The 24,132-nt window shown below is 41.8% G+C and overlaps 1 protein-coding gene and 1 long non-coding RNA gene across 2 annotated transcripts in view; one reads left to right on the top strand and one right to left on the bottom strand.

Annotated features, from left to right (window-relative positions):
* Nucleotides 1–8,652: 8,652 nt before the first annotated feature.
* On the bottom strand, nucleotides 8,653–23,837 carry LOC118971127 (uncharacterized). Its single transcript, XR_012128005.1, has 4 exons — nucleotides 22,438–23,837; nucleotides 19,752–20,488; nucleotides 14,592–14,866; nucleotides 8,653–9,340 (listed from the first exon to the last, which is right to left on the bottom strand). It is a non-coding gene; the product is annotated as an uncharacterized lncRNA (long non-coding RNA).
* Nucleotides 21,936–24,132, top strand: part of STARD13 (StAR related lipid transfer domain containing 13) — a 375,008-nt gene continuing 372,811 nt past the window's right edge. Inside the window, exon 1 of the mRNA XM_073229140.1 lies at nucleotides 21,936–22,117. The gene's annotated coding sequence lies outside the window, so the exon portion shown is untranslated. The remainder of the gene's footprint in view (nucleotides 22,118–24,132) is intronic.

Below are 24,132 nucleotides of genomic sequence, written 5' to 3'. Positions count from 1 at the left end.
TGACAAAAGACTCCAGGTCTCCCGTGCTTAGATACAGAAGGAAGTGGTGTGTTTCCAGTGAAATATTGAAGGGAACCGCCAGGCTGCTGGGTGAGTGAGGCAGGCAGCCATACCATTAGTGCCGTTTTCCTTCCTGATTCAAGATACACTAACACCCTCATTTGCATGGGCTATTAGAAAATTATTTATATTCTAATTACAGGCTATTTGAATATTGCATTTATATTCTAATTACAGGATCTTTTGAAAGCTCATTTATTTTCAAGAGCCGACTGTGATTTAAGGAGAAAGGGGCAGCAGTCAGAAGCTTTGGGTACAACCAGACTTGCTGAGTAAAAATCAAAATGAGAAATGATGCCCAAGAAACAGAAACCACTGACATTTGTGGGTCTGTTAGGGGAAAACTAGACAAAACCACACAGAAAGAGGAATATCTTTCACTCTAATTGAAACAGCAACTCATGGTAGATTGGACAACAGCTTTAGGACACTAGCAATACAACCCACCATCCATCCTTGAAATCTCTCCCCCAAGCAAGACCCCCAGATAATTTTTTGCACTGCAAATACTTAGGCAATACTGGGGGAAAAAAATAAGCACATATACAAATTAGTGTTTTAGGGAAAAAGATTTTGAGATCAATGTCTGGACTCAGTAACTGCATTTTTGTAGAATGTGTTGGTCTTCTGTACAGGCGCCTCGGATATAATGTTAGGAGTTACTAAAGTGTTCATCTTAGAAAGAAGTACAGCACTAGAACCACAAAATGTGAACAGTGCCTCCTCTGAAATCACACAGGTGCTTCCCCAGCTTTTTCTTAGCGTCCTCATTTTTCCACTCTTCTGTGTCCCACTGGGAGCATAAAGAAAAACAAACAACAAAAACCACTGGACAAAGAGTTGAGAAACCCGTGTTAGAGATCTGACTTTGTCACTGTTGAGCACAGTGGCAATAGGCAAACTCCTGTGGGAGGCCTCCTCCGACCCACTGCTGTGCCCAGGGAGACTGGCTCATTCCCTCCCTTCTGCTGCCCAGGTAGCCATTTTGGAGAACTTTGCTCTATTGCAATGACTTGCGTACATGTCTGTTTTCTCTACCGCTCATGAATTCCTCGAAGGCAGGGACCTTGTTTTGCTATTAGTGAGCTTCATGAGAACAAAGATCATGGCTGTTTTCAGGCACCTGTGCACCCCCATTTCCAGGACAGCCCTGGCACAAAGCAGAGTTCAAGGGCTTGGACCTGCTTCCCCATCAGCCCAATATGGCCATTGCCCAAGTATTCCCATGACTGACCTCTGCCCTAAGCCTCTTTAGCAAGGCTGCTCTGACCACTAGTTACTAGTCACCCTCCTAGTGCCCCCAGCCTGTCACTCTTTCTATCCCTTGGAAGCCTTTGTCATTATCTGTTGTGGTCTTATCTGTTCACATGTTTCATGTTTACTTTCTTTTCTCCTTGGAATGGTCAACTACATGAAGGCAGGGAGCTTACCAGTTTTGTTCATTATTTTACCTCCAGAATTTCAAAAAATGTCTGGTTCACAGATATTGGCAGAATGAGTGAGTCTGTTAACTGAGAATGAATCTGTTAACTGTTATAAGCTCAGGGGGTTCCAATCAAACACAATCAGTCTATAATCTCTGAGTTTAAGGAATGGAAAAGTGGTTTCTTTTCACAGAATACCTGATTTCCACAGGGCCTACAGACGTATGTCTATAGAAGGGCACCTGTTGCAACACTTCAGCCGCTGGAAATACTCTGCGTGTGCCTCCCGCCAATGTCCTCATCCTTCAGCTGAACAGAGCAACGCTGCCTTATTTTAGGAACACGTAATAAAAGCTCATATGGGATGTTATCTGCCCATCAGAACTCTATATTTTTATTATTAGTTGCTATCTCATTATCCTTACTGTTCTATCCTTGTCTGATTTTTTTGAGAGAATGCGGTTTTAGGGACACACATATACATAGAGTTAGTGGCAACAATAAATCAAGTTGAATAGAATCTAGGAGTTAAACTATGGAAATATATATCAGCCTCATGTAATTTCTGCAGAACTGAATGACTTTCTGTCCTAAGAATTTCAACTAAATGAGTTGCTCCTATATTTCAGGAAGTAAAGCCTGTTGATATGATATTTCCAAATGTGTAGGTTTAATAACCTTGGAGGAAGATGTATCTCACACTGAGTTTCCAAATCTACAACTCAAAACAGGGTAAAATATACAAATATGAAGGAACCCAGATTTATTCAAACATATGAGAACTAGACAGGAATAAATATGTAATGGAGTCATTAGATCCCCAAGAAGATAGCTAAATAAAATAAATGAATTAATAAAAATATAAATTTGGTTAAAGTTGAAAATTGATAGCTTTGAATATAAAAAAGATAAAAGAAGTACTAACACTATGATTGAAGTAAATCAAATTCTTATTTAAAGAAGTCTGGAAGACTGAGTCCAATACATGGTGTTTCATAAATATCACATTTTTTTTTTTACCTGTTAACAAACTTGACCCTGCAAAAATCAAAATTCAAAACTCAGACCCTCTTCTTTACAGTTCATGTGAATCTTACACAACAATGCAATCAAACCAATTCACCTCATGTTTTAAATGACTTCCTGGAAGCAAATTATCGGGGTTAGCGCAAGTTGTAGCTTCGGTGAATTTCTTTCCATATGATAAAATGTCTGAGTTGATTAGGAACTGTCTGTCTTTCAGTCTAAAGTAATCATCAAAGCCCTTGAATACACTGCAAAATAATAAGCATGAACTGCTAAGAAGCTTGGTAGAAAATGTCGTGCAAGTTGAAAGTTTGGTGACATGTCGGTGTTTCGTGCAGATTGGTGAGACTTTAAAGTGGGTTTCCAATGAGCAGCAGGGGCAACAGGATGATATTTATATTCCAGGCCTTTCAAGTTATGATACAGAAACTGGGCATTTTCCAGATGGCTGCAGGTGAAAATGTGTCTTGTAGATATTTACCCCACACTGAGAGCAAGTTTTGCTCTCATTTACAACCTAGGCCAGCGGAGAGCACTTTGAGGGTGCAGGTCACCCAAATGACTCCGCCACTCACCCTCAAAAACCTAAACCGACTCTGTTTCCTGTAATCCAGGGGTGGAAAAAATTGTTGAATGGCACAGAGTCAAGAATACAGGCTCTGAAGTCCCCCTTCCATCATTCAGAGCACACCGCCTCCTACTGGTGGCAAGCCCTTGATTAGTTTTAATTTATCTGCGTCTCAGCCTCACCTCTAAACAGATGATGGCAGTGCCTACCTCAGAGGTTTGCCATGGGGCTTCAGTGAAACAATGGTGTCTGGCATGTAAAACACTCCCAATGAAGGAAAATGAGTATTACTCATCCCTTCATGGTGCTTTCAGGAATAGGGTTGCTGCTCACAGTCTGAGTTGAATGTTCCTTTCAGAAGGATGCAAACAGAGCTGCCAACCGGGGCAATGAACCTGGGGCCCCAGTGACCCAGCCAGTGTTTTGACATAGGCATCTTAAAGCAGCAACAATACCCTGTTGTCCTGACTCATTTTTGAAGATACAGTTTCCGGATAAAATAGCAGGTGCAATTATTTCCTGTTCTTCACATGGGAGAAGAGACTGCTGAGAAAATTAGCACCTTTCCCACAGATGGCACTTCAGACTTTGACACAGAGAGAAGGTGTAGTATCTGAGTTTCCTGAATAGTTCTACAATTGGGGTGCCAATATCCCAGGTTTCCAGGGAGAGTCCCAGTGTGTGCCTGTTGCTCTGGTATCCCATGGGTTTAGCACTCCATTTGGCTCCTAAAAATGTCCCCGTTCGGGTGATGCATTTTCTAATTTCCCCACTCAAAATGCAATCTCAACATGAGTCTGGAGAGAGAAGTTGCCGAGACTCCAAGTCTTTCTTTCCATGAGAACCAGGCAAAATCTTATTTCTTATATTCTTTAAATTAGAGGCCTACGGGGAAGGCGTGGGTCAGGATCTCCCCCACGCATCACAGCTGTGTTCACTCCTATGTTCTGAGCGTGTACAATGAGCAGTGATCTCATGAGTGTGCTAAGGGCATTGAATCCATTTTCTTACAGCTCTGCGAGGTGGGTCTCTAATTTTCATTCAGTGGGTAAGAAAATTAAACCAAGAATGTAGAAAAGGAAATGGAAAGATCCAGGTTCAATAACGGAGTTCAGTGACCCGGGACAGCCTGGCTCCGTGGTCTGTGCTGTGTTCTGGATTCTTCAGTACATCCTGTACACGGAGGGCAGAGTTCACAGGTGGGCCCTGTACAAGGGTTCCCTGAGGGAAGCGTTCTCTCTAGCGAAGCATTTCCTAAAGCAAGGGGAAGGACTGGGCTCAATTTTTGAAATAATATCATCCCTTTTGTTTTATTCTGTAATGTTTGGTAAAATAAAAACTGTGTCTCAAATGTCCCTCTTCGGTAGTACCTTTAGGGGAGGGCTGGCTCCTGGCTGCCTTGCCCTGCCCTTCCCTGCAGGTCTTTCGCCTGCCAGCCACCAGCAAAGGGAAATCATGAGGGAAATGACTAGGCCCACGCAGAGCGCACCCGGCAGTTCACCTCATCACTCCACCCTTCATTTGCAGCTGACCCATTTCCCTGGGGCATGAGGAACATTGTTTTCCTCTCTGTCACAAGGGCAGTCCACCCATGTGAAAGAGAAATAGGAGAAAGGAATGCATGTGTGTACGTGTGCGTGTGTTTAAAGAAAGGCAAACCATAATTTGGATCATTTAGTTTTGTTCCAACACAGAAGCAGTGCACTGAATTGATTTGCCTCTCAATGACTTTTTAGACTCCTTTTAGGATTCTAGACCTCGTGAAAAGGATTTTTGGTGATATACAATGGCTTTGAGGTATCTATTCAAATCAAACTTCTGAAAAAAAAGTTTTGGAATAGATAATCTTTCAAGTGTACTTTCTTTTTTTATTTTATTTTGGTATCATTAATCTACAATTACATGAGCAACATTATGGTTACTAGATGCCCCCCATCATCAAGTCCCCACCACATTCCCCATTACAGTCACTGTCCATCAGTGTGGTAAGATGCTGTAGAATCATTACTTGTCTTCTCAGTGTGGTACAGCCCTCCCCGTGCCCCCCACCCCCTACATTATGTCTGCTAATCGTAATGCCCCTTTCCCCCCCTTGTCCCTCCCTTCCCACCCGTCCTCCCCAGTCCCTTTCCCTTTGGTAACTGTTAGTCCATTCTTGGGTTCTGTGAGTCTGCTGCTGTTTTGTTCCTTCAGTTTTTTTTCTTTGTTCTTATGCTCCACTTTTCTTTTGTAAATCAAACGTTGAAAATACCATGGGGTTGTGGATTTAGGGATAGTTCTGCAGTTCTAGGAAAGGCCCATTGATAACCATGAGGAACAGTCTATATATTTACTAGACGGTTTCTGCCACTGGATCATTAAGGCGTGCTTTCCCTGTGAGGTTACTGATGTGTTAGTTCCGAATTTAAAGGAGTTCTGACATGTCTTTGGCAAAGCTTCCAGATGCTATGGATTGCTGCCACTCAGAGTTCTTTCCTTAGGGCTGTACATCAGGTTGTAGCCTGAATAGAGGACATTAAAAGGTCTAACTTTCTGATATAAGGTAAGAGGGAAATGAGGTTACTGAAACAGTCATATTTGTATGGTGGCCATCTTTTAAGGAAAATTCTTCTCGATATTTAAAAACTATCCTTAAATTATCAAATGTGGTTTTGCCCTCTGGCAGACAAAAGAACAGCGTTTTAGAATAACTCAAGGGCCCATTTGACTGAAAGCTGCAAACAAATGCGGTCTTGTCATCTCCGGATCCTCCTGAAAACTGTGCAGAGTTCAGAGATGGAACTCCAAGGCAGTGCTCAGGAGGGAAAAGGAATTGCCCACTGTGCCAGCTCGCTTGCCAATGCCACCGCAGGCTGCGAGGCACGGTCAGTCAACTGTTCCCGGATTGTGTCACCCTCTCTGCCTGGCTTTGGATGCTAAAGTCTTCCACTTTTTGCAATGGGCTTCTACATAAAATGATTGAATAATGAAACTTAGAACCAGCCTAAGAAGAGAGCATGTAATCACATCCGCCTATTTCCTTTGTAACATTATCCGAAGATGCATCAAACATAAGCTAGCTGTTCTGTGCAGCAATTACATTTTTTAAATGGTGCCAATCATTCATGTGCGTTCCTCACAGAATAAAAGGCTGCAGAGGCAATCTAGGAAAGACATGAAGCAACGAATGTGCTTTTTTTCATTTTTCTCATGGTTTAAGATCCATTAAACTGTATGACGACTAAGCAATACACAGGAAGGTATATTATTGAATATATATATATATATATATATATAATACATATACAAAGAGAGGGAGGGAGAGTACTTAATTTTGTTTCTTTGTATTAGGAACACCTCAAGTCCATTTTCTGAGGAACGCAGATGGGATACAATCTATGATACTGTTTACAAGAATCTTCTATTAGCTCTAGCATTCATTTAGAACTTCCACTTACGTGCCATAAAAAAGAGGGTATCATATGGTTAAAGGTAACCATCTAACCATCAAATCTTATGGTAAATAACATTAGGCAGCATTTAGCTGACAAGAGGAAATTAGAATGTAAGGATTTTCTAAGTGCCCAGAAGGGCTAAAATGCAATGGATGGCATGGCTGAATAATATAGCTAATATTATCAAGCACCATTTTGTCATTACCGTCATTTACAATTCAACACACCCCTCTTAATAGGAATTAAATGAATCTTTCGGGTAATTGCAGGGTAAGTCCATTGTGTGAAATGAAAAACTACTACCTTGGGTGAATGAATGACACTCTTGCCCTTGTGAAGCAATGAGGGCGTCATTTTCCAGCACTACTGCTGGGTTTATGCAGGTCTTGGGTTACCATTTCACTGATTTTCAGTCAGTTCTGTGAATGATCACTACATGCTTGAAAGATGTTATGCTTTGCTCATTGCCTCTTCAATAAAAATGAAAAAATTACAATATAGGACATCATGACATAGTGATCAGTACACAGAAAACCATGAGACTTTATCCTTGTAGAAAAATAGGTAGCTACTAGATTTATTTCCCTCCAAAATATGCTTTTCTAGCAAAGGAAAACTGCAAATAACAAGGTTGGTAAATAAAATATATACCAGTGAAGAGAAATGATAGTTGGTGGTAACTTTGCCCACATTATTTTCCTAGAAAAGCTTTGGATTCCACTTTGATTCCAACTGATTTTCTGCACTTGAGGAATAAGACATTTCTGCTTTGGAGCTCAATTTCTTCCTAGACACATCCAAGCTGATATAAAGATATCTAGGTAGATTATAATACAGTGAAATGGAAAATAGCCTACAAATGATTGTCTGAAAATGATTCATGGCTGTAATTTATGTCAAAAAATAATTCTGACAGGATACTATAGACTAACTCACAAAATTCTAAATAATATCTCTGGCCAAAGTCATGTTAAATATCTGATTCACTGGTTCATTAAGGCCAGAATATGCAGGAACATGATTCAGAGTAAGTAAGCAAGAGCCTAAGACTAGCCTTAATAACTTATTTATGTTCTTTGACTTTAAGTAAATTGCCTGTATTGTGCTGATCACACATATTAGCTATAAATTGACAATGTCACAATCAACCTACATCCATTTGTGACATTTAGTAAATTAAACTGATGAGTGCAAATAGCGATGATTTCATTCTGATGAAAAAAATTGGTTTCTTTCTGCAACACTATGATCGGGATTTATTATTACAACCATTGCCTAATAAACTTTACTGAGAAACAAAATCAAATTCTTTTTATTTAGTTATTTTTATTTTTAATTGAAATATACTCGATGTACAATATTATATTGATTTCAGGTGTACAACAGTGACTCAACAATTACATACATTACTAAATACTTGCACAATAAACGTAGTTGTCACCTGTCAACAAAGATAGTATGATATTATTGGCTATAATATATTGACTATTATTTTGTGATGGATGATTTTCTTTTTACTTCAGATGTAGTGGAAATGTGTTCTCATGAAGGTATTCTTTCTTTCCACTATCGTAACCATGATTTTGACCATGATTACTGTTGGCTACTCACCAGACATCATGAAAAGATTCTAACCTGGTCTCTGAGTATGGCATTTTGAAACCTGAAAGTGTTCATATCAACATATCTAAAGATATAAGGAAAAATTAGCAGCTTCTAGCATCTTAATTTTCATTCTATTCTAGAAATGTAAGACTTCAACTAATCCAAGTGCAACAAATAGAACTGCCATTGAGATTTGATTAAAATAAATAAGCAAACCCAAATAGTTCAGGTTAGTTCTAAGCAGCTGCATTTTTTAGTCCAAAGCTCATAGCTGTGTCCACCTATCTGGTACAATGAGTCATAGGAATCAGCATTATGACGTGGAGTGCTAGCATTTCCTTAGTCATAAACAAGATGAAATCATATCTCTTATATACACTAACCACCAATGTAAGAATATGAAGAGGATATTCTAAATCCTTTTAGAAAATAAAACTGAAATCAAACTCCTTTTATTCAATATTTATTTTTATTTTTAATTAATGATAAATAATATTATATTGGTTTCAGGTGTACAACATAATGATTTAACAAATACATTACTAAATGTTCACATGATAAATGTAGTTGTCCGTCAACAAAGATATTATAATTTTATTGACTATATTTCCTATGCTGTACTTTCATCCCCGTGACTAATTTATTTTATAACTGAATGCTTGTCCCTCTGAATCCCCTTCACCTACTTCACTCACTCCCCCTCCTTCCTCCCCAGTGACAATCACCAGTCTGTTCTCTGTTTTTCTGAGTCTATTTCTGTTTTGTTTGTGCATTTGTTCATTTATTTCTACTTGATTTTGTCAACATTCTAGATAACTGTGGTTTTGATTTAGCACAACACCTGGTTATTTTGGGAACTCAATCAATGGTTTTGAGGATGGTGTATATTAGATGAAGACTAAAAATGCATGTGGCATTGTGAATCCCTAGTGCTTCTGCTAACCAAGGATGATGGGTAACAAAGAGAATACCAAGGAAGAGCTGCCTAAAGGTCATAAAGTCAGTGTGATGTGTTTAACACTGCCCTGCACTGATTACCACTGCGGATCTTTGCCACACCGGAATGACGGGTAGGGGGTCTTGGAATCTAATTTGCAAAGGCTGGAACATGTGTTTAAATGCAAACTTGCATCTCAAAGGAATTCATAGTGAATGCCAACTGACTTGTTTTTTGTGTAAGAAGATCCGAATCCTTCTTCCTCAGGAGTCTGGGAATGTATTACCTACAACAATTAAGACAAGGTTAAGAGAGGTGTTAGAAAACAGATATTCCCTCCTTGCATCTAGCATATCATAGCCAAGGAAGTGATGAGCAACGGTGAAAAAAGATTAGGATTGTGGGACTCTCAGATTCTCAGGACACAATTTTACAAGCAAATGTGTGTTTCAGAAGGTAGCAATATGGGCTAGAACCTATCTAGTCCTATGAAGAACAAGGTAAAATCCCCCAAACTTGGGTGTCTATAAAAACTCTTCCCCGTTATTTAATTTTTTTTCACACTTTACCCTTGAATAAGACTCTCTTAGCAAGTCAAAGGGGGTAAATGTTGTGAGGGACTTGCAGAAATGTCATTCAGAACTCAGGATGGGTCTTGAAGAGTGGTGTGTTGGGTCGCTGTAGGAAAGATAAATAACTACACCTCTGCAGGCACAAGCAATATGTAGTGGTGGCAGCAGGCCCATTGGAGTTCAGTACCAGGAAATTACCTTTTCCCTAGACTTTAGAGTAAATCTCTCCTAGGGGCTAGGAAAGTGGTGGAGTGGTAGAAAAGAGGTCTCAGAGTAACCAAAACAAAATCTCTTGGGTCTCATTAAAATAAACGGAGGGTAAGACGTTTTTGCAGATGTAAAGAAATGAGAGGAGCTGAGCCTCCCTGGCTAATGAGTGGGGGACCAAAGGACTGGGGAATTTGCAATCTAGATCAGCAACTGCTTTCTTGGGAGGGGCGCTCTGGGAAGCATTGCATTTCTCTGCTCCTCTGGCATCTTACCTTTAAAGCAAGCTACTCAAACTTACCTCATGGGGCAGCTGTGAGGAAACATAATAAAAGCAAATCTACAAAATTTATATAAACGTGAAAGAGCAGCAAGGCCTGGAGGATTGTATTATGTGAGTTCTACCTGATTCAATAAAAGGCTTTCATTTGCTTTGACGTGCATTTGATTCCTTTTATATCCATAAACCAAATGATGCTGAGCTTGTATTACTCATCTAAAAGAGTTTGCAAACCTTGTGAAATTGGGCCACATTAGAAACAAATTAAAGATTTACAACACAAGATAGTCTTTCTGATGGAATGGTGCCAGAGAGAGACACAATGAAACATTGAGACAGCTTTGAGTTTTTTTCTCCAGCAATTCCTTGGCTCTTGGGAGTTCCAAAACTGATGTTAAAACTCAGCAGTATTTCTTTTCTTTTTGTTTTATATTCTTACCCATATCAAGGTACCATCTTGCTGAGCATATGCTTAGAAAAAAGAAAGGCATCTAGTGTCATCCATCGTTCTGAGATATGTTATTTATCTAAATGAAAGTAGATTTAACTTAGAAACTATAATGTTCCCTAGAATACATGCATATTAGTTTCTAATTGCTTTCTAATTAGTTTTTTGTAGACTAATTGTAGTCTAATGAGTTTCTAGTTTTGACAATAAAGTCACCGTGAAGGAGTTGAGTATGTTAAGGCCAAGCGACAGATTTGTCTCTGTCCTGAGATCTCTGACAAACGGGAACATAAAAGACTTCAGCCGGGTAGCAGTGTTTTCATTTTTAAATAAGACGACAATGAGAGCAGTTCTTGGCAATTTTGTTATTAGTTCAGTGATGGAGGTTCAGCGTGGCTGTTAAAGTGGGCACTTTCTTAGCCTTCCTCCTTCAGTCCTTGAAAGTCCTTGATTTCTCCAAGATACCCCTTCTGCACGCAGAATGGGTGGAGTTTTGCAAATCTGACTCTGATTGTGTGAGGGTGAGGTTCCTGCTAAGTAAAAGCCAAAGTCAACTGCCTTAATGCTTATTAGAACAGGTTCATTTCAATATAATTCTGAGAAAAGAGGAAGGGACCCATTCTGACTCACGCTGAATATTTCAACTTGAACTTGGAAGTTGCTCAGAAGCAACTTTCTGGTCTGGAGGGAAAAAAATGGCTGAAAGAAAAGTGAATAGGCTATATATTAATGAATACATTTATGAGTGCCATGTACAAAAGAGAAAGAATAGAGGCATCCCTGGTTTAATTTCTGGGATAGACAAAAGGATAGCAGCCCGCTTACAGGGGTTCTGACAGGTGGCACTTGTTCTTGTGTGGTAGGAAGAACAGTTATAATCCAGGTCCCAGCTCAGATATCAGACAAGTTGGATGACTCTGGGCAAACTCCCTTGGTTTAAACTAAATTGTCCATAATTACTCTGGCCAAACTGATGGTGATAAAAACATACATGGGGATAGAAACCTAATTCAGCCCTCCAGTTACTTACATCCAAGTAATGAGATTCACTTATTTAACAAACACCACTGAATATCTAATGTACTGGCCTTGGGGCTCTCAAAGGAAATAAAAGGTACAACTGTGGTGTCCCTGTCTTCTTTCACAGATATAAGTTTATACACTAGGTCCACTGTTGGGCAGGATGTTAGGGATTCAGATATGGGTAAGGAAGCTCTTGCTGTTGAATTGGATGGAAAAGAAAAGAGTTCACAATGTTCCATTTCAAGCACAGTGACACAGATGAGCCCCGGGGGGTATGACCATGCAACAGCATGAGAGGCAAGATTGCTCTCGGGGTAGCAGACACTGCGGCTGAGACTTGAACGTTAAGTGAGCTGTTTTCACAAATATTTTACTAAGTATCTTCTCAGTACATGCCTCTGAGTCATTCACTGGATTGCACTGCTGCTCGGTGCTCCAGCCTATGAATATATCACAATTTGTTTATTCCGTTGAAGGACATTTGGGGTATTTCTAGTTTGGGTTGCTTGGTCTGCTTCTAGGTTGAGACTGTCATGAATAAAGCAGCTGGGAACACTCTTGAACATGTCTTTCTGTGGGCATACATTTCCATTTCTAGGGGTGGACTTGCCTGTGGAACGCACATCTGCCAAACTTTGCCAACTACCTCACGTTCATTTGCAATGTATGGGAGCCCCAATTATTTCACATTTTCTCCCACAGTTGTTCTATGTCTTTTTAAAATTGTAGTCATTCTAGTCGGTGTGAAATGCTATTTTGGTTTCGTTAACATCTCATAGGCACCTGGGTACTGTTCATTTCGTTCAATATCTTTCCTTTTCTGACTGGATAATTTCTATGGCTCTGTCTTCATAGACCCTTTCTTCTGAGGGTAAAATCTGTTTTGAAGAGCATCTAGCAGATTTTTCATTTCAATATCACATGTTTCAGTTTTGGCATTCTGTTTCGAGCAATATTTATTTCTTTGCTGGTATTCCTCATATGTTGGCTTATTATACTTTAAAGTCTTGAACATATTTATATTGCCTTGTTTAAAAGTCCGTACTTCCTAATCCCAACATCTGAGCAATCTCTGGGTCTGTCTTGTTGGTCTTGTTTCTTGTTGCTTTTTTTTTTGCCACATTTTCTTTCTCTTTCTCATGTATAATAATTAACAGATTCTGCACTCAACATTGACATTGTGGGTAATACATTGTAGGAAATCGAGTTTACAGTATCTTTCATTAAAGGAGTTACATTTTGTCTGGCATACAATTAAATTACTTGGAATCTTCTCTGTCCTTTCAAATGTAGTCTGGCTGTTTGTCAGGCTTATCTCGTCCGGGTTTGTCTTCAGTCCCAGGATATGACCCTTATCTGGGATGTGGTCTTTGCTCATAAGATATGATGCCTTGGGTGTCTGAACTAAATGCTCAGGATCCTCAGTGATGTCTGCCACTCTAACTGGGCCACTTCTGTCTTCCAGCATTGTGTAACCGTAACCTCTGCCTCCTATTTTGTTTTCAGCCCTGAAACAATCATCCTTTTACAGTTCTCACAGAATTTTCCCCTCTGAATGCACAGCCTAGCCCTCTGCCAAGGATTCACCAAAAACACATGCAATTTCTTAGGATCCCTGCTCTCCTCTGATCCCTCATTTCTGGAACCTGTTCTGAGAGTTTTAGATGCTTCAGTGTCCTGAACACTCATCTTAGCCTCCTTCTTAGCAAAATCATTGTTCTCTGTTTGGGCTCTATCTCCCTGCATGGTAGCCGCCAATCGCCAACATGGCCCCAGTGGGAAGCTAGGACAGACATGGGACTCATCTCACATTTCCTTATGTCAAGAATTGTCTGGTGTTCAATGGTTACAGATTTCATATATATTTTTCCAGTTTATAGTATGCCAGAGAACAAATTTGGTAGTAGTAACTCTCGTCACAGCTGGAAGAGAAAGGCTCACTGTTTATTTAATTTATATCCTTAATGCCTAGCTTGCAGTCCTTCAGTGTAAGATGGATGGATGCATGTATGAGCCGATGCATGAACAGTTGAATTAATGGAGTCATGAGTGGAAAAGACTTGTTAGGTTTTTCCCCAACATTATTTTGCCTCCGTAGCACTTTCACAATCTAACATGATATATTTTACTCTTTCTTGCTTTGTTTTCTTTTTGCATCACACCCACTAGAATTTAAGTGTCTCAAGGACATGATGTTTATTTCCTTTGTTCACTCATTTATTCCTAGTTCTAGAATAGCGACTGGCACATACAAAGTACTCAATAAATATGTACGATCAGAGTTGATTGATAGATTTTTAAGGATGATCTGGTTTACTTTTACAGAAACATGCTGAATAATGAAGTAAAGTTGAGCAGGTATAAAATCTGTGAATAGATAGTCAACACTTTTTTAAGAGTCATTTTTTATTATTATCCTATCATTTTGACTAACAACCAGAATGTTCATTCCAGTTCTACCAACCCTTTTTCTGTCTCTTACTACATACACCAAATATCCTTCTGCCCTAGAAACTTTGGTGTTCCATTGGCTTGGAACCATCTCCCTGCTCTTTGCATGAATGACAGCTCCTTACATCATTCAGAACAGAATTCAAATATTGCCATTTCAGAGAAGTCTTCCCAGATCTAGAAGAGAACCACCCCCACTCCCAGTTTCTCTCTATCACAACACCATGCTTGATTTTCTTAAAAGAACCTATCCCTGTCAATCATACTATCCGATTTGTACATATTTATAGTTCTGTCTGTCTTCCCAGGTGATAGACTCTGTAAGAGCTGGACTCTCATGGGACCTATTCTAATACCCAGAACCTACCATCCTAGGCTCTCAAGAAGGTTTTCTGATTGTAGGTTTCCAAGATGGCCCCCATGATCTCCACCCCTTGGAGTTACCACTATGATTATGTCATGCAACACAGCAAACGGATTTTGCAGGTGTAATTACGGTTACTAGTCATTTGGGTTAAAGAAAGGAGACATGTAATCAAATGAATCACTTGCACACCTTCAAAGAAGAGAGTTCTCTCTGGTTAGCAATTGAAGAGAAAGCCAGCGATTCCAAGTGCAAGAAGGATTTGCTGAGCCGTTGCTGGCTTTGAAGACGGAGGGCACCCCTTGCAAAGACCGGGGAGCTGCGAGGAATTGAATTGAATTGAATTCTTCCAATAACCACATAAACTTAGAAACAGATGTTTCTCCATGGCCTCCAGTTAATTCCGCCTGGCTGACACTTTGATTTGGCCTTGTGAGAACCCAGTCGAGCCTGTCAAGACTTTTAACCTGCAAAACAGCGAGGTAAGGAATGGCCACTACTTTAGGCTGTTAAATTTGCGGTGATTTGTTATGAACAATAAAAAACTAATAAGCATTCAATAAGTATAGGTTCTTTCCCTCAACACCATTATCATGCTACCTCAAATAATTTTTTAGAAGTCCTTATATTTTTCCAAAACAGGACAATATTTAGGTAGTCCCCTAATTCCCAGGTTACTACTTGTCCATTTTATGGTCCATTTTCCACCTGCTACCCTCTCACTGTTAGGGTTTCAAGGCTCTGATCTGATGGATTTCAATAGTATCAACCGTGAACCTCATGGGGATGATTCTTTTTAGATAGCCCCATGTTAGCCAAATTCTAGCTCTTCATTTCATCAGACTGTTAAGCATTTTCTTCCCCATCTTCATGGTATTTTAAAATTAGCTTTCTGAAGCCAAATCCTACTTCCGCCCTCCCTGGGGAGTTAGGAAGGAGAGGCCCTGAGCGCAGCAGCACCCACTGACATGCTGGTGGGTGTTAACTGTCCTACTGGGGCTCCACACTTGGATTTGGAGACAACCTGTCTTCCCTCTCAGCCCTCACATCCACCCCATTAACAGCTACAGTCAGCTTTTGGCTTATAACATCTTCCCATCTGTCCCTTCTTCCTATGCTCATGCCTAGATAAAGTCTCCTAAATATTCTCAATGCCTCTAAACTCTCTCTTCCCCTATCCATTCTGCACCATTACATTGTCTAAGACAATTCTTTCTTCCTATTCAAAAACCTTAAACGACTCCCTATTGCTTGTAAGAGATAATAAACATTCTTTAGCTTATGAGCCAAAGCTCAAAGTAATCTGGTTCCAACATATTATGCAACCTCATTTCTCAAGCACGTCTCTATTTATCGTGCACAGTGACCTAATAGAATATTCTCTGTGCATGCCATCCTGTTCCTGAGCCCTTCACCATGACATAATGGCCCTCCACACCACGCCTCCTCTCAATTTCCTGCAGCACTGACACTTTCTGAAAACCTGTCATCAACTCAAGCGCCTCTTCATTCTTTAAGTGATCTGATATCACTCCTCCGCTATGTACTATATAAGCACCGGGTATACACTGGTAGCTTACTTACAAGAAGAGAAGCAAACCTGATGAGCACCTACTATGTGCCGGACAGTGTGTGCTGGGCACCATCATCTCATTTAATCTTTACAATAACCTCATAATGCTGTTGTACCGACCCAAGCTCACACAACGAGGTGATGGAGGCGGGCGTCAACCCCAGGTGACCTACATTTAAAAATAAAAGCAAAACAATAACCCAGCAGTGGAGTAAAGTAAGCCAAGAAGACAAGGATTCCCTGCCTGTAGTTCCATTTTAAACTCCTCCGATGGCACTGATAAGATCAGGTCGTATTGCACTTGTTAATACAAGTCTCCTATTTCCACATCTGCATCCACGTTCCTTTAGGATTTCTTCTTCTTCCTCCTGCGCCAAAGCCCCTTTTCCTGGTTCACCTTTACTGATCATTCAGGTCTCGAATGAAACATCCTTTCCTCAAGAAACCTTTCCTCATCGGCTCTAGTTACATCTCTCACTGTACATTGTACTTTTTCTGGGTAACATTGTTGCAATTTAATTAAAGAATATTCTTGTAGTTACATATTTTATTAAGTCACAATATCCAGGTAATTACTTCTTTAATCCCTAAAGCATGAATGAATTTAAGAGTGGATACCACATCTCTTTCCTTCACAAGTATATTTTCAGGACCTCCCACAGTAGCTGGCTAGTGGTCAGCACAATTTAAATATTTGCTGAGAGAATAAACAGTTTCCCAAGTGCCTAGGACAGTGGCTATATCACAAACCTTTCTGTGCCCTGCCCACACTATCACAGAAAACATTCTCTTTTTGGTGAATTGACAGAAGGATGGATAGACAGATGAAAAATTCTCAAAAGTCCCCTAGTCTGAATTTCTGAGAATGTTCCAGCCTTCCAAGAATGATAAATACATGGAAGACAGAGCAGAAAGTTTTATTATCTAATATTCTTTTGTTGCTGAGTACTTAAACCACCAGCATCCTACCTGTCCCTACAGATTTCACTGCAGACATTCTCTCCCTTCCTACTTTACTTCTTCTAATTCTGGCAAAAAATGTGTCTTTAATATGCTTGGCATAGCTGCCTCTGCAGAGTTAGAAAATGTTAAATGCAATACAACATAAATAATACAAATAATGAATACTACTATGTTAACATAAAGCTGATTCATTTGAGGACTAGCAGCCTCAAATTTTGTTTCAAAGAAATTAAACACTTGGAGATATTATAGATACACACAGTTAAACATTCATTGGTCTGAATAGTACAAGCCATGCAAAATTTGTTTTCTGCCATAGGTATTTTCATCTGAGGTTAAACACCAACCACACTGAAAGGCCTCTTTGTTTGGGTGCAGTGTCATGCTGTTGGCATGGTACCTAGATGTCAAGATGCTATCTCTGGCATCGTGGATTTAAACAGCACCACACTTCACAGCAGCTTAATTGTGCTGTTGTTTTAAAGACAGATTTGTGCCAAAGATCTGGTGCTCTGCAGAGGGTGCCAGATGGTACCCTGGAAAGCCTCTTCTGAGAAATAGGTGGGTGTTCCAGCTCACCATCCTGCCCAAAGGTGAAGCCTTGGGCTCTGTCCTCTCCAGAGAGGAGTTCTCAGTGGAGAAGCACTTTTCTGAGCATGGAAAATATTTTTCTTCCATCGGTGCCAAGTGCATAGTAAGCACTCAAAGATATGACTTATTGATCTTTGAAGTTAAAAAATCAGTATCTCCTGCCCAGTCTCACTCTGAGCATCAGCTTCCAACTGCCAACTCAGCAGCTCTTCTGGAACCTCTGCTGCTTAAGAGTCAAAGCAGAGTCACTGATTCTTGTTCACTCTCCCAAACCATGTCCTAGGCCAAATCAACTCCCACCCGGTCCTCCGTGGCTCTGCAAATGGCCACTATCTGCCTAATTGCTCAAGATAAAGGCAGCGGGGTTCCCCTGGATTGCTCTTGCTCTGTAACATCCCACTCAAACCCACTAGTGAGTTTTCTTAACTCCACCTCCAAAACACACCTCTAACCCAATCACAAACCCTTCTCTGACTGATTCAACTGTGGCCCAAGCCAACATCCTTTCTTGCCTAACTGGCCTCTCTACTTCTACTCCTGTCCCTTCAAAGTCCAATTTCCACGTAGCAGTCCCGGCATAGGAGAACCCCCTCTGCTACCCCCTTCCCATCACTCTCCACTCCGCAGCCACATGGCCCTTGTCTTTGACCCTCCAACACCCTGAGCCATTCCAGGTTCCAGGTTCACGGGCTTGGCACTTGCTGGTCCTGCTTTTAAAAGGTTTATCTGTCACGTCTATGGGGGACTTTTCCTTTCTTGTCTTTCAGACAACATTTCAAACACATGTACTCAGATTGCCCTGCCTCCATGGCCTTCCATCATATTATTCTGATTTTTTTATTATTTTTCATAGCACTTGATTATATCTAATAGTATTATTTGCTCACTACGTGTATTGTATGTGCTGCATGTCTCTCCACTAGTTTGTAAGCTCCTTGAGCTCAGACAGTGACTTTGCCAGTCACTCTGTGTCCCAAACATTTAGAAGTGTGACTAGCTGGCTGGCTAAAAATGCAAAATGCAAGCTCGTCTCAGTGGGATGAAGCATTTCCCTGAGTCCTGATTCTGACATGAAGCTGCCTTTTATACAGAAGTATGTGGCTAGGGTCAGCCACAGCCAGGATGAAAGAATCAAAGTTCGACTTTCCAGAGGAAGAAAATACAAAACTAAACTAAACAAAACAGAGACAATGTGTCCACAGATAAAAGAAGCCCTTAGGCAGCACTTGGATGCCACCTGAGGTCTGACTTCCAAGGGAATTCTGGGTGCACCTAGGGAAACTGGGGCAACAGGCACCCAGGCAGCTACCTCTCTTTTGCCAGAGCAGCTCTGCTTTTATCTACAGTATTTTTTTTTTAACTGTAATTGGCTTCCGCAAAAGGGGATGTCTGATAAATAGGATTCCTTCACTGGAAAAGAATGTGACTGTTTAATGCATTTAAAAGTCCTCTTCTGAGCCTCCAAAAATAGATATGAGATGAGTTTCTGATAATCCACACTTCTCCCTGCTCTCTGGCCCCACTATTGCTGCCCTAGTCGAGACCCCCTCCCCCTTCCTTTGGGCCTGACAGTGTCTGGGGGCGTCTCCTGCCTCCTTGTGTGTCCCTTCCGACAACCCTTTCTTCACTCTGCTGTGAATGAACATCACTGTTCCATGCCCGACTCTGAGTTGTCCTCCCCCACCCACCCGCTCCCCTGTGGCTCCCCGGGGGGGTTTGTCACAAGGACTCATGTTACACTCAGCTCCCTGGCCTGTGACCACCTGCCCCTGGCTCCCTCCTCCCCCAGTGTCTCTGTCACCAGCACACTGCCCAGAACAGTCACACTTGAGTTTTCCCCGGCTGAAATGCTTCCTTCTCATGCGTGGCTGTGTTCTGGCTATTCTCACACCATTTCCACGTGGACTTGCTAGTGGAAATCCCACCCGTGCTCCCTCGGGCTTCCGCACTTGCCACCCCCACCCCACCTTTCCTCAGCCTCAGGGACATCATTTCCCTTGCCCCCTCTGCCCACACGCGTCGTTTGCATGGCTGCTGTGACATTGTGCCAGCCTGTTTTCCTCTCTGGACTGTAGAAACAACCTGTACTCATGGGGGAAGATAGGATTGGGAGCAGAAGAATCCGTGGCCGGTCCCCCTTCAACTCAGACTGCTTCTGTGAGCCGGGACTTACCCTCTCTCAGCCTCAGCCTCTTTAACTATAAAACATATACAGTAAGATCTACCTCTTGAAGTTGGTGTCGGTGTTGATGTACATGAAATTAATTTGGAAGCCATAAATGTGAAGTATTTCTACTCCTCTGTGCAGCCTGAGGCCAAGGACCATTTTCATCCATCTTTGTACCTAACCCCAGCCCCAGTGCATGCCGGCATCTCACAGAGGTCCATTCATTTACTACAGTTCTGAGAAAAAGAGAAAGGACTCATTCTGATTCAGACTTAATACCTCAACTTGAACTTTCAAGATGCTCGGAAGAGCTATTTCTGATCTGGAGGGTGGGGGTGTGGGGGGTGGGGAATGACTGGAAGAAAAGCTATTAGGCTGTTTATTAACTAACAGATTGCTTGGGGGTTTGTCCAGGTGAGCCTCTGATAAGACCACCATTAAGTTAGGACTGTTCTGGGTCTTTCCTGTGTTCTGAGAAGTCTATCCCCCAGGAGTTCTGGGAGCTTCCAGCTCAAAAGCCCTTTGAGAAAGAATTGGAATGAGGCATTTGCACTAAGTCATGTACAAGTTTGTCTGACTGCCAGGGTGTACAGCTAGTCAGGAGGAAAAGGAACCGGGCTTCCTGCAGTGACACTCCATGGAGAAGTCCTGAAGGATCGTCCGGTCTCTGCAGCCAGGCTTGGATGATGCAGGTGGTAGGTGTTTCAGGAGACGCTGTGCTTGTCTTTCTTCTGACCCACCTTCTTTTTCATCCTGTAGTGCTGGGCCACCGTGGCTGGTCACTCAGGTTGTGCACTGAACAAGAACATACATAGGAAGATATCATTCACATAATAAATTTGCACATACTTGGCACATCCTTTTTTGCGTGTGTGCAATTTTCTGCCAAAGAAAATTCAAATGTCTTAAGGAATGGGTGGGACTTTTCATTTAGACTAGAGGAGGCTCTGGCAAGGCACCTTTAGATGCGGAGGGCTGTTGAGGGTGGAAAGAATTTTGTCATTAGGATCCCATGAATCCTATTTAGGATATCCCTGCCCAACAGCCGGTCTGAGGCTGTGGAAGGAGTTTCCCTACTGATAATGGTGGGAAAAGTGCCAGAACCCAGTGGTCCAGAAGAGACTGCCTGAGGCCTGCAAGCAGGAAGCAAAGCCGGACAAATGTGGGTCTGTAGGGAGCGTGGAAGTTCCCAGGCTGGGGCAGGTGGCCTGCTTGTACTGCCCTCTCATAGGGCTGAAACTCCCACCATCAGAGCACATCAGAACCAGACCATCACTATGTCTTTCTTCCCATCGAACCTAGGAACAACTCTTTAACGGCTATCATTGTGTCTATCCTGCACATCCCCTTAGAACCTAGCGCAAGTCCTGGTGCATCGGACTTATTCACTAAATCAGTTGATTTAGTTGTTGACTGATGCCTAGTCTTATAAGTTTTATCCAGGTTTCCCATTTTCTCCTCATTCCTTTGTGTTTTCTCCCCAGACTTGGGGGTTTTCCACAAGACGATAACGTTTTCAGCAAACAATATAAACCATCGCTCAGCACACAAGTTAGAAAAGAGCATGGCAGGAACCCTGCGGCCCAAAGAGGAAGTCTTCTTTCCAGCACCGGGTCTCCACCCTCCCTCCATCTCCGAGTCATCAGAAGTCATTTCCTACACCCTAAAATTCAGGACATTGATCAAGTCAGTTAAGAAGCTTTTATTGTAAGCTTGCTGAGTATAAAGGACTGCCTTTTACTCTGGGAAGGGATTCAAAGTCTTCCCCCAAAAATGCCATGCTTGTCTAGCTGTCCGCATGCAACCCCTCTGGCACTCTGACCACAGCCCTAATTCAGGTTTATGTGCCAGACACAGAACTTCCGCCTTTCAGATTCAACAAGGTCTTCAGACCACGGCTGTCTTGCATAATATGGAGCTGCTATCAGAGCAGCTAAGGGTGTATTTACAGTGTGTTTGGAGAACGCTGTGCAAAGAATAGGAGGTGTGACTGGCTGGGAGTTGGAGAATTGACTTCCATAAATCTAAGACCCCAAAAAATGCCTTTTTTGTTCAAATGCTGGAAAGAGTTTCTGTCGACCTTTTTGCTTCATTGAGATTTCTTTTAAGTTTTCCTGGTAACCAGAACCAGGTTTCACAATGTGTGTCGCCCCTGGCGCACGCCCGGGGAGGGAGGGCAGCTTGCTATTTCAGTAACCGCCCCCCCCGCCCCCGCCCCGCGCGCTGCGAACCGGGGGGCCTGCCAGCAGGTACCCTGCCAAACCAAACAGGAATCAGTGCGGACAATAGGAAGATTATGTGGTGGAAATTGGATACCCCGCAATGGGGAACCCTGTCAATTATATTTAGTTGCGGCGTCTTCCCCGCCAGACCACAGAGCCAGCCTTCGCTCCAAGCATTCAGAAGACGCCTTTGAGCGGAAAGGTCAGTGGGTGGAGCTGGAACAGGGCGCCTTTTCTCTTAGAACTTCCTGTGTGTCTTGCTGTCTGGCCACGAATCTTTTCGCCGCCGCTGTGCCCTTCATTCACACCAGTGTCAGAGCCCCCGGTGCTCCGGGAGCGGAGAGGGGGCAGAAGCGGGGTGCGCACAGGGGCGGCGAGGGGCTGGGGGCTCGGCCAGCGCGCTCCGTGCGCGGCCCCGGGGCGGGCACTGCTCACCCTCCTCCCTGCTGCTATCTGCACCCTTCCTTCCACCTGCAGGGGAAGAAAACCAAAAACAAAACGAGTGTCAAACACACAAAACACCTGGGTTTTCCATGGAGCACTGCACGGGGTAAGCGCACCGGTCCACTCCCAGCGGCCCGACTGGCCCCTGGATGGATGGTCACTGTTGTAAATCTCAGGCCGAGGGGCGCCTGTCCCTTGCCAGCCGCCTGCCAGGCTGGGCCAGGACCCCTGGTGTGGAGGATGGTTCCAAGCCTGCGCTGGAGGCCACAGCGAGCTCTGTGCTGGGTGCATCCCTCCGTGTGAAGGATTCTTGGCTCCCTGGGTCCTCTTTTTTTAAAATGCAAAATCAAGTAAGTTCCCGTTTTAACAATGAAACAGTCCAGAGTACAACAAATAACAAGACCCTCATGTACCCATCACGTGATGTGTAGGTGTTCCTATTACTGGAAACAGATCTTGTTCGTTGTTTTGTTTAAAAGAAATAAAACTTTGAAGATACAGTAAAGCCCTACCTTCCTGCCCCTCTTCCCCAGACAGTACCTCCTGAGATTGGTGTGGATCATTGCAATGTGGCTTCTAGACTTTTACCATGTGGTTTTATTCATATACATATGTGTGCATTTGAACATGTTGCATCTTTTTTAAACTTACATAAATGATAAATTTTATATTTTTCAAATTTTTTATGCTCAACCCAATGTTTTTGAAATGTATCAATATGAATATTGGTGAATTTAGTTTTTAAATTGTTTAATATACTTTAAAATTTAAAAAAATATGTTTAAATCCCATCTCCTATTCAGGGGCATCTATTCCCCCCAACCCTTTTTTTAATTACAAAGAATGCAGTCAACCTGCTTGCACATTTATCCTATGTCTAGTGTTTATTGGTAGACCCTCAATAAATTAGAAATACAATTGCTGAGCTGTGGTTGAATTTCCACTGGCAGATTGCTCTGAGAGGGCTATACTAATTTACAAGCCCACCAGCAATGTCTGACGTTTTCACCAAAACTTGGTGCCAACAAATTAATTGTGTTTGGCTGATCTGAAGGTTATAAATGGTACCTCCCCATTTTATTTTTCAATTCCCTGATAACTAGTGAAATTGAGCATATTTTCATATGCTTTTGTCCTTTGCTGTTGTAGCTTTTTAAATGGTCTGATCATATACTTGCCAACATTTCTACTGTGTTATTTATTATAGGGATTCTTCTATAAATTTGGGATTTATATGTGCTTCCCATCGATTTCTCAGTGTATGATTTTCACTTTGTTTATGGTGTCTTTTAATTTTTTTTTTTGAGAGGGCATCTCTCATATTTATTGATCAAATGGTTGTTAACAACAATAAAATTCAGTATAGGGGGGTCAATGCTCAATGTACAATCATTAATCCATCTCAAGTCTAATTCTCGTCGGTCTCCAATCTTCTGAAGCATAACGAACAAGTTCTTACATGGTGAATGAATTCTTACATAGTGAATAAATTTTTACATGGTGAACAGTACAAGGGCATTCATCACAGAAACTTTCGGTTTTGATCACACATTATGACCTATAAACAATCAGGTCAAATATGAATATTCGTTTGATTTTTGTACTTGATTTATATGTTGATCCCACATTTCTCCCTTTATTATTATTATTATTTTTATTTTTAATAAAATGCTGAAGTGGTAGGTAGATGCAAGATAAAGGTAGAAAATATAGCTTAGTGCTGTAAGAGGGCAAATGTAGATGATCAGATGATCAGGTGTGTGCCTATGGACC

Source organism: Manis javanica, chromosome 1 (genome assembly GCF_040802235.1).
Source record: "Manis javanica isolate MJ-LG chromosome 1, MJ_LKY, whole genome shotgun sequence".
NCBI lineage: Eukaryota > Metazoa > Chordata > Mammalia > Pholidota > Manidae > Manis > Manis javanica.
Note: the sequence above shows the minus strand (reverse complement) of the source record. Positions and strands in the feature narration are given on the sequence as shown.